This window comes from Orycteropus afer, unplaced genomic scaffold, assembly GCF_000298275.1.
Source record: "Orycteropus afer afer isolate SDZICR_OR568_19922 unplaced genomic scaffold, OryAfe1.0 scaffold00074, whole genome shotgun sequence".
Taxonomy (NCBI): domain Eukaryota; kingdom Metazoa; phylum Chordata; class Mammalia; order Tubulidentata; family Orycteropodidae; genus Orycteropus; species Orycteropus afer.
In genome coordinates, this window is record NW_006921661.1 from 5,836,478 (window position 1) to 5,846,226 (window position 9,749).

Here is a 9,749-nt window from a genome sequence, read left to right on the forward strand (position 1 = left end):
ATGAATCAAATCATATAATATGTGGCCTTTAGGACTGGCTTCTTTCACTTAGCATAATATTTTCAGGGTCCATTTTGTAGCATGTATCGTGCTTCATCAGCATCTCCATTTTAAAATTTAAATAAATAATAAAAATAATAACTTTAAGTGCTTTACATATGTTCACTATGTTAACTAATTTAGTCACCTTGGGCAGGTTTTATTATTTTTATACATAAGGAGATTGAGGTACAGACAGGTTAAGTAACACGTTCAAGATCACACAGTAAGTAATAGCCAAGATTCTAATTCAAGCAAATTGACACCAGAGTCCATGCTCTTATCTATTATGTTCTTGACCCTCACTGTGTGGCCCATGGACCTGCAGCATCAGCATCACCTGGGAGCTTGTCAGAAATGCAGAATTTCAGGCACTGTCCTGAACCCACTGAGTCAGACTGTATTTTAATAAGATCCCCTGGTGAATTGTATGCACATTAAAGTTTGAGAAGTTCTGGTCTATTTCATTCTCTCTGTCACTTAGCAAATAAAGGGAATAAGTGTGTTTTGCAAACTGTAAAGTGCAGTGCATTCAGGGCACTGTGATAAGCCTTGGGGTTGGAGGTGGAAAGAGGCACGGCTGGGGGTGCCTCAGGTGTCTGTCTATCAGTGGCTGGATGTCTTTTCTAAGCTGTCTCTGAGCTCAGCTGTGTCCATCTGTGGTCCAAGGCAGGGTTTTGGCTGTATGTTTCTCACTGGATTGTGGCTCCAAGGTCTGATTGTTTGGGAGAGAGTTCTCAAGCTGGCATGAGCCCTGGGGTGGATACCAGGCCTGAGCTGCTGCTGCCCTGGGTCTGCAGGGCACCAGGAGGCGTGGGACTCAGGCCTGGCTCTGACTCTGACTCCGCATGACATGGACAGACCCTTGGCAGCATCCTCTGAAGGCTGTAGGTCCTGGAGGTCCCTGGGTCTGCCAGTACTATGGCCTGTCAGTACCATCTTTTCTACCAGTTCCCAGCTAGGGGCTGCCCTGCTGGCTATAGGAGCTGGTGATGGGGGAGGCAGTACATGAGTCAGAACTCAGGGACATAATTGTGGTGCCCTAGATCCCGCCTCCAGCCCACCAGCTCTCCCTCAGCTGCTTTAGAACAGCTGGTTTGGCAGCTGCCTCCAGAGTAGCAGGTCCCTGGGAACATAAAAGGGCTTTTGCCCTCCAGGAGCCAGGTGCAGCCCCCGGTTTAACCCCAGGGTGACTGGGCCACTTCCCATGGGTCTTGGAGGGAAGCAAGGGTGGTTCAGAGAGCAGGTTGAATTGGGTTTGGGGCTAGTTTGTGGTCAGCTCTTGTGGATGTGGAGATTGTGTTTGCTGGGTCTCATGGCCAGGAATGGATCACATGTATCTCTTTAGCTCACCCACCAGCTTAGGAGCTTCTCTGGGGCAGGGACCAGGTAGGACCCATCCCTGGGCTCCACACCCAGCACAGGGCAGGCATAGAGCAGGGGGCTCACTAAGGGTCTGGTCGGTAGGTAGAAGGCAGGGTGGACAGATGACTGATCTGACTGTGTCCCCTTGTCCCTTCAGCTCTCCCAGTGAAGTGACATCACTGCCTGTGGACAGGATACCCCTGGGAGTCCAGCTTACAGCCACTGGTATCTTCTTCCAGGTAAAGAAAAGGAGGGAGGAGGAGGGAGCTAGAGACAGGCTGCAGAGAGCAGCCCACTACATTCTAAAACAATGCCAGCCTCTCCTATGGGGCCAGCACTTTACAGTTTGTGAAAAAAGGTGGGGGAACAGGTATTGTTAGCCTATTTTATGGACAAAAAACCCCTGAACCTCTGAGTAGAGCTTTCTCTTGCTTAGCATTGTGTGCCAGGTACTTGTCTAAGCACCTTACATGTATTATTAGCTCATTTGTTCCCCATACCAGGCCATGATGTTGGTGCTATTATTCCCACTTTATAGATGAAGAAACTGAGGTATACAGGCATTAAGAATCGTGCTCAGTTAAGTAAGTAAAGGGAGAGCTGGGTTTCTAACCCAGGCAGTCTGACTGTACGCATTCTTAACCACTGTGATTTCTATGGATTGACATAGTGGCTGGAATGATGGGCTCAGGTGTAGCAAGGATTGTGGTGATGGCACAGGACCAGGCAGTGTTTTGTTGTATTGTGCATAGGGTCACTATGAGTCGGAGCTGACTCAATGGCACTTAACAACAACAACAACAGAGCCAAGTATTAAGGAGCTTTGGTGGCATAGAGGATAAGACATTTGGCTGCTAACCAGAAGGTAAGTGGTTTAAACCCACCAGCTGCTCTGCAGAAAGATGAGGCAATCTGCTTATGTAAAGATTTATAGCCTTAGAAACCCAATGGGGGTCACAATGAGTCAGACTCACCTCAATGGCAGTGGGGTTTTTGGAGAGCCAAGTATTAAACTAAGTTTTCTTGACTTTCAAGGGGCAGCTAGTAGTCTAAGAGAGAAGCCTAGAGAAAATGATGTTGCAGCTAAAGGAATGCATGACAAATGGTGGAGGCCTTTGAATCAGAGAATTGGCATGAACCTTCTAGGTGTGCTGGGCCAGTGAACTCCTGGGGCACAACTTTCTTCCTCAGCATTCAAGCAAGGAAGTTTTCTTCAGTCCTTAAAGGAAAACCTGGAAATCTGAAGAAGAAGAAGAAGAAAAGTTCAGGCCTCAGGTTTCCAGCCTTGCCTGGGAGCAAAGGGACTGCTTTCTGCACACCACCTTGAAGAAGAAAGAACATAAATGACAGTGATGAAATCAGTATTCTGCACTAAACCTGAGGTCCTCTCACACTAAATCTGGTACAGAAAAGTGCCAACAGACATTAGAGGTCTAAGGAAAATTTATGGAAGACTTTTTTTTTTTTTTCAGTAACTTAATTTTTTCTGTAAATTGGAGAAAGTCTTAATATTCAACTTCAGTGGCAAAATTGAACCAGGCTCAGAAGTAAGTATGCTGTTGTGGTTTAAGGGGCTCTGATTGGTTCCTTCTTCCCTTCCTTCCTACACTTAACCAGCTTTAAAAAATAAAACAGTTAAACCAGTTGTGATTCAGCTGATTCCAGTGTATGGTGACCCCGTAGCCAGCTTTACCAAAACAAACCAGCTGCCGTCAAGTCGATTCTGACTCATGGCAACTCCACGTGTGTCAGAGGTGAACTGAGCTCCACAGGGTTTCCAATGGCTGATTTTTCAAAGGTAGATCACCAGGCCTTTCTTTTAAGGAGCCTCTGAGTGGGTTCAAACCACCAATGTTTTGGTCAGTAGAGCACTTAACTGTTTGCACCACCCAGGGACTCTGAATGATACATGAATACTTCCTTGGTCCCAGGCCTAGAGTGAGGGACACAGGGCTGTGTCTGTCAGTACCCTACAGAGTGACTCCTTGAGTAGAGTCAGGGGCTAAAGCATCCCTTATTCCTATCACCCTGCACAGGCCCACAAACCCTGTGGGTCTCCAATAAAGCTGGGACAGGTGGATCAGAAGTCTCAACCTGGGGCTGCTCACTGTCTGGAGAAGCAGCCACAGAAGTGGAGAGGCACGCAGAGGACTGTGAGCACGTCTGAGAGCTCTGCCAAATGATGTGCGCACAAAGGGAGGAGGCTTCTATGGGGGCATCAGATCCAGCTCGCACAGCACACATTTGTTAAGATAGACAGGATTTGATGGGTAGGATGGGGGTGGAAGGGTTGTCCTGGCAGAGGGTTCTGCGTGAACAAAGACAAGGAGGTGGGAGAGCTGAGTTGGGTGGTGTGCTTGGAGCAGGGGGATGTGAGGCTAGAGAGGTAGGTGTAAGGGGAAGGAAGAAAGAGAAGATTCCTTAAATGGCAGGACTTGCTTCTCTTCCCATCCCCAGGGCCTGCTTGGGAAGCCAGTTTGTATAATAACTGTGCTATTTTACATAAATAAATAAAATAAATCATTGCTCCTCATTCCCTCAGGGGGCAAAAACTGGGCCGAAACAAGTTTGCTCAGCACAAGTCTCAGCCAGACTCAGGTTTCTCCTCCTCCTCTTCCTCCACCTCCTTCTTCCCTGGGACCTAGGGAGAGGCATTGGAAAAACTACTTTGGTCCCTGGTAACTGAATCACTAGGCTCCTGGGAGGGGCAGGTTGTAGCAATTGAGGGTGAGCATCTTGTCTCCTAACCAAGCCCCCAGGCCAGTCCTTCAGGCACAGCTAGAGGCCTTAAGGGCATCTGCTTTCTGCTCCTGGGAGAACCCATCAGGGCCAGAAGGGGAGGTGGGTGATGACAGCAGGTGTGCAGTTCCTTGCAGGACCCACTTCCCAGAGTCCTGGCTGCTTAAAGAGCCCTGGAGTTAAGGAGGGAAGGCCCTGCCACTGGGAGTATACTAGCCTATGCAAGAGGCTCTACTGGGGAACAGCAAGTGGCTATGCAAGGAATTTCTGAGTGGGAAGGGAGACTGGATGGAATGACTCTAGGTTTTTCCAGGTGCTGATAATTTATGACTTCAAAAACCCATCAAGTCGATTCTAATTCATAAGGACCCTTTAGGACAGAGTAGAACTACACCAAAGGGTTTCCAAGGCTATAAATCTTTATGGAAGCAGACTACCTCATCTTTCTCCCATGGAGCACCTGGTGGGTTTGAACCACCAATGTTTTTTTTTTTAATTGTGATTTGGGTGAAGATTTACAGAGCAAATTCACTTTCTATACAGCAGTTCACATATACTTTGTTTCACGTCATTGACCAGAGTTTACCACAATGCAACAGGTCCCCTCCCACTTCCTCCCCATAGTTACCACTTCCCAGTGTCCATCCTTCCATACTCTCCTGCCCCCTGAGCTATCTCCCTGTGCATAAGCAGCCCTTCCTTCTCCCATGATTGTTCTCTCCAGGGCGTGTGTCTACTTGAGGTAAATGTTTAACTCACATGCCTGTACTTTGTTTGGCTGGAAACCACAGGTGTGGGTTCAATTCCAGACCTGAAGGGCAGCTAGGGGCCATAGTCTCAGTGGTTCCACCAGGCTCTATTGGACCAGCAAACCTGGTCTCCACCTTCTTTTTTTTTTTCCCCTCCAAATGATTTTGAGTTTTGTTCCACATTGTTCTCCCTCTCTATCCAGGATCTCCTACATCCCTTCCAAGTGGATGACAGTGGTAGCTGGGCACCATCTAGTTCTTCTGGTCTCATAGTTATATTGGATACCACCAATGTTTTGGTTAGCAGCCAAGCTCTTTAACCACTGCACCACCAGAGCTCATTTTTTATGACGTCAGTAGTCTGAAATCTAAGGACTGGGTAGTTCTAAGATCCCAGTTGGATTGTTCCAGAATTTCATGATCATATGAGTCTTGGGTGAGGTTTTTCTAAGACTGGTTTAAGGAGTTTGCAGCCTGAGATTTTGAGTTCTGAGATGCTAAGCTCTGCTCTCTTGGTGACTTCTCAGCCCAAGCTGATGGCCTTGACCTGAAAAAGAGAGGTTCTTTCTGTGCCAAGAGAAGCCATCCCCTGGGCAGGGCCCTGAACCTGGTTCCTGTGCAGCCTGTGGCCCCAAAGTCGTCCCAAATGCGCAGGTCTGTCTTCCAGGGGCCTTACCTGAGAGAGAGCTCAGCAACAGAGCCAGGATGGGCAGTGAAGATACCTGGGTCTCAGTCAGGTGCTGGTCAAATTCTGACTTCCACCAGCCTCAGCCTCCTCATTTATAAAATAGGGGTCTTGGTATTTACCTGCAGAATTGGAGTCATACCTCAATAAGATGATACATGTGGAGGCTCTTAGTAAATGTAAAACTTGTGCATGTGGTTATCATTTCTTTTAGCTGCTATAGCTACAATTAGGTTGCCTTAGGGAAAGGAAGAGAGCTCTGTTGGCGGAGTGCCTAAGGCACTTGATTGCTAACCAGAAGGCTGGTGGTTCAAACCCACCAACCATTCCTCAGAAGGAAGGTTGGACAACCTTCTTCCATAGTGATACTACTGCCTTGGAAGCACAAGGAGGGCTCTCTATGAGTCAGATCTGACTCAATGGCAGTGAGTGAGATTGAAAGAAAGGTCTTGTCTGACCCTCTCAGGAATGCCTGGCACAGAGTGGAGGCTCCTTAAGCATTTACTAAATGAACTCTAGAGCCTCAGATCTGGGACAGATGGCACCACCGTGAGGCTCCAGTGCAGGGTAGGAGGCAGCCCTTTCACTGGGAGATTGGGGAGTGCTTCCTCAGGGTGGACAGCCAAGAAGGTCCAAAGAGCTAGAGAGCCCATTAGCCCAGGTGAAGCTGGCTTGCCAGGAAGGGTCTGCTCTCCTTGGCCTCTGGGCACTGCCAGCCTCCTCCTGGAAAGAAGAGCAATCAGGGGCTCTTGGGACAGAAGTGTTGGGTAAACAGGAGGCCTAGCATCACCAAGGAAAGAGATTAATAATGGCCCTAATTAGGGCATGATTGATTCTTTGAGGAATCTAGCTGAGCTCCAGCCTCTGCCACCGTGTGCCTTTTCCACAAAGAATGGGCAGGCATGTGTTGGGACAGGGGAATTCTGGCCCACCTGGGCTTTTTACCTCTAAGGCCTCCACTCTGCCTCCTTTCCCAGCACCTCCTCCCCCAGCCTCTCTCCACTGCCAGCTGCCTTGGCTATGAAGACTTCCTTCCTGTCCTGTTGTTGTTGGGTGCTGTAGAGCTGATTCCGACTCCTAACAAGCCTGTGTGACAGGCTAAAATTGCCCCATCGGGTTTTCTTGGCTGTAATCTCTACAGGAGCAGATTACCAGGTCTTTCTCCTGCAGAGCTGCTGGGTGGGTTCCAACTGCCACCCTTTGGGTTAGCAGCTGAGTGCTTAAACGTTGTGCCACCAGGGCTTCTGTTTTCCTTCCTTAGGTCCTCTGATTTCATTTGAATCTATGGCTTTCTCTGAGGCCAGAGAGGTGGAGTGACTTGCCCAAGGTCAGACACAGTGAGATGGTGGGCAGCCCAGATCTTTTAATTCAAGCCATCTAACGATGCCCATGAATCAGAAACTATATTAAAACTGTGAGTGCTTTCTAAAATTTGACTGTGGAAGGCTGGTATTAGAGGGCAGTGGGCAAGTGGGCTTAGGTTGGTTGATCCCACACTTCTCCAGGTTTTCCAGAAACCTCAGACAGTGGGAAGTCCCAGAATCAACCCTATCCCCTGACATCCATTTCCAGCCCTGGCCCTAGAGATTTGTTTTATAGGTTTGAATTTCTTTGTTTTGCTTTGGGAAGAGGCCCAGCTGGTAAGCCAGTTGGAAGATACCCTATGGCCCCTGGACCCCAGGAGGGAGGAGAAATTTGGCTACATACCCCATCATCCAATGGAACCCAGCTGGGGACTTACCTTTTAACATGCTGGCTGAGTTCCAAACCGGAGCCTGGGGATGCTTCCACCTGGTAGCTGCCCTGCTCACTCCCTCTCCCTGATAACCAGCAGCCTCTGCTGCCCCCTGACTAGAATGCCCTTTGTAGGAGTACACATTTGTCCTTATTTCTGAATTCTGCTTAGATCCCACCCTTTCCAGGAAGGCTCCATGTGGTGATTCATGCTGTGACCTGAGGAAAGACAGGTGTGTGGAATGCAGAAGTGTCCCTGACTGAGTCAGGAAGAGCTTCTGGGAGGAGGGGGCTATCCTTTCTGAGCCCTGAAAAGATTAAGTAGGAAATTACCAGGCCTTGATGCCTGAGTAAGACATTTGGACTTTGAGAAAAAGCAAGGATAGACAGAAGGGTTCCAGAGACAAGATGATTCCCCAGACACACCTGGATTGAAGACAGGAGACAGAGAAGCAATGAGGTAGGGTGACTGAGAGACCTTGGCCAAGTTCCAATATGGAAAGTCACTGTGGCCCTATGTCTTTCACACCTTGCATTTTATACTAATGAAGTTTGGGGTCCTTAGTGTTTGTAAGTTATCCAGGCCATGGCATGCCTACCTCTTGGTCTCTATCAAAGATAGTGGGGGCACTTGGGCAGGGGATCAGGGTGACTGGATGTCTAGCCTTCTTGCAAGCCTTTTTGCAGTGCTCATCTCTGTTATAAACAGGGCACTGGAAGGTGACAAACATACTGGTTTACCTGGGACTGCCCCACTTTTAGCACTGAAACCCTACAGTCCTGGTCAAACAATATGGTTGGTTACCCTAATCCCAGGTGAAAACTAGAGCCAGAAAGAGAAGGCCGCGGACTTGCGCAAGGTCACAACAGCCAACCAATGGTGGGTTCAGGGCTGCCAGCCCTGGAAATAGGAGGGCTCTTCCTCAGTCAGACCAGGGAGGACTGTGAGATTTGTCTTTCCATCTTCCTCGAGCAGCCCCATCTCTGCTTTCCAGAGGAGAGAGCAGTTGGTTCAAGGATTTTAGCAGCTGAGTGCTGGAAAGGTATGTGGAGATCATGTGATATTCAATCCTCCCAAGATTCAGATGGGAAAACCAAGGCCAAAAGCTTGTAGAGGTCACCCAGCCTGCTGGTGGCTGAGCTCAGCCTCAGACTATCAGTGAGAGCGGCCATGGCCAAGGAGAAGATGGCACTTTCCTCCTCCTGCATGTGTGCCCTGGCTGTCTCCTGGGGCCCTGGCAGGCTGCTGGAGAGGGGTAGTCAGGTCTCAGCCTCCCCCAGCCCTGGCATCTGTCAGGGTCTTTCCTTTTCTTTTCCCAGGTTCCTAGTCTCACTACCTGCCCCCACTCCCCTGGTGCCAACTAAAATATTGACCTTGGCCCTTTGAGGTACAGTTTGCAGTTACACAGATGCTGGGGCTGGCACAGATATGGAAGGTGATGAAACACTGGCCAACCCGCCCTTCTGGGGCTGGTGCCACGGAAAGACTGGGCTTTAGAGTCAGCAGTCCTGAATTCAAATCCTAACTCCTCCACAGTTAGCTTTTTTGGCTTTGATGAATCATTTAACCTCTTGTGCCCCTGTTTTTTCATCTTTAAAATAAAACTATTGATCTCTGCTTCTGAAAATTGGCATCAGAAGATAATATATGAACAGTGCTCAACATGGTACCCGATAAGCAAGTGGTAGCGCAACAAATAAAACTACTACAATTAATAGTAATAACACCATGTGTGTGTTCATTCATCCATTTGCTGAACACATATTTATTGAGTGCTTACAACAACCTACTAACATCTGGGGAGAGAGGATTTTTTTGTTTTGTTTTGTTCTTTAAAAAAAAAACAAAAAAACAGGGCACGCAATATCTTTGTAGCAGTTAAGGTTTTTGACTGCAAACAACAGAAACAATTCAGGTGAGCTTGAGCAGAGAAAAAGATCTGGAAAAGAGAATGGGGTAGTTCCTAGAAGCTGAGGACCCTGGAGAACCAGGCCTGGGAAGGAATGAAGGACACACAGGCATAGGCCATGTCCCCAGGCCATGTCCCCTGTGGGTACAGAGGGACAACACTCCTGGCCATAGCATCTCCACAACCAGTGCAGGTAATCTTCAACTTACTTCCAGATCTAGGCACTTATTTTTTAAATAACAGCATCACAGAGATAGAATTTGCACACCGTACAGTTTAGCCATTTAAAGTACAGCATTCAGTGGTTTCTAGTATATTCACATAATTGTGCAGCCATTACCACATTCAATTTCAGGGCATTTTTCAACACCCCAAAAAGAAACCTGTGCCCATTAACAGTCACTCTCCTTTTCTCCCCAGCTTCCCAGGTCTGAGCAACTACTAGCTGTTTTCTGTCTACATGGATTAACCCTATTCTAGACATTTCACATAAATGCAGTCGTACAATATATGGCATTTGGCAAAAAT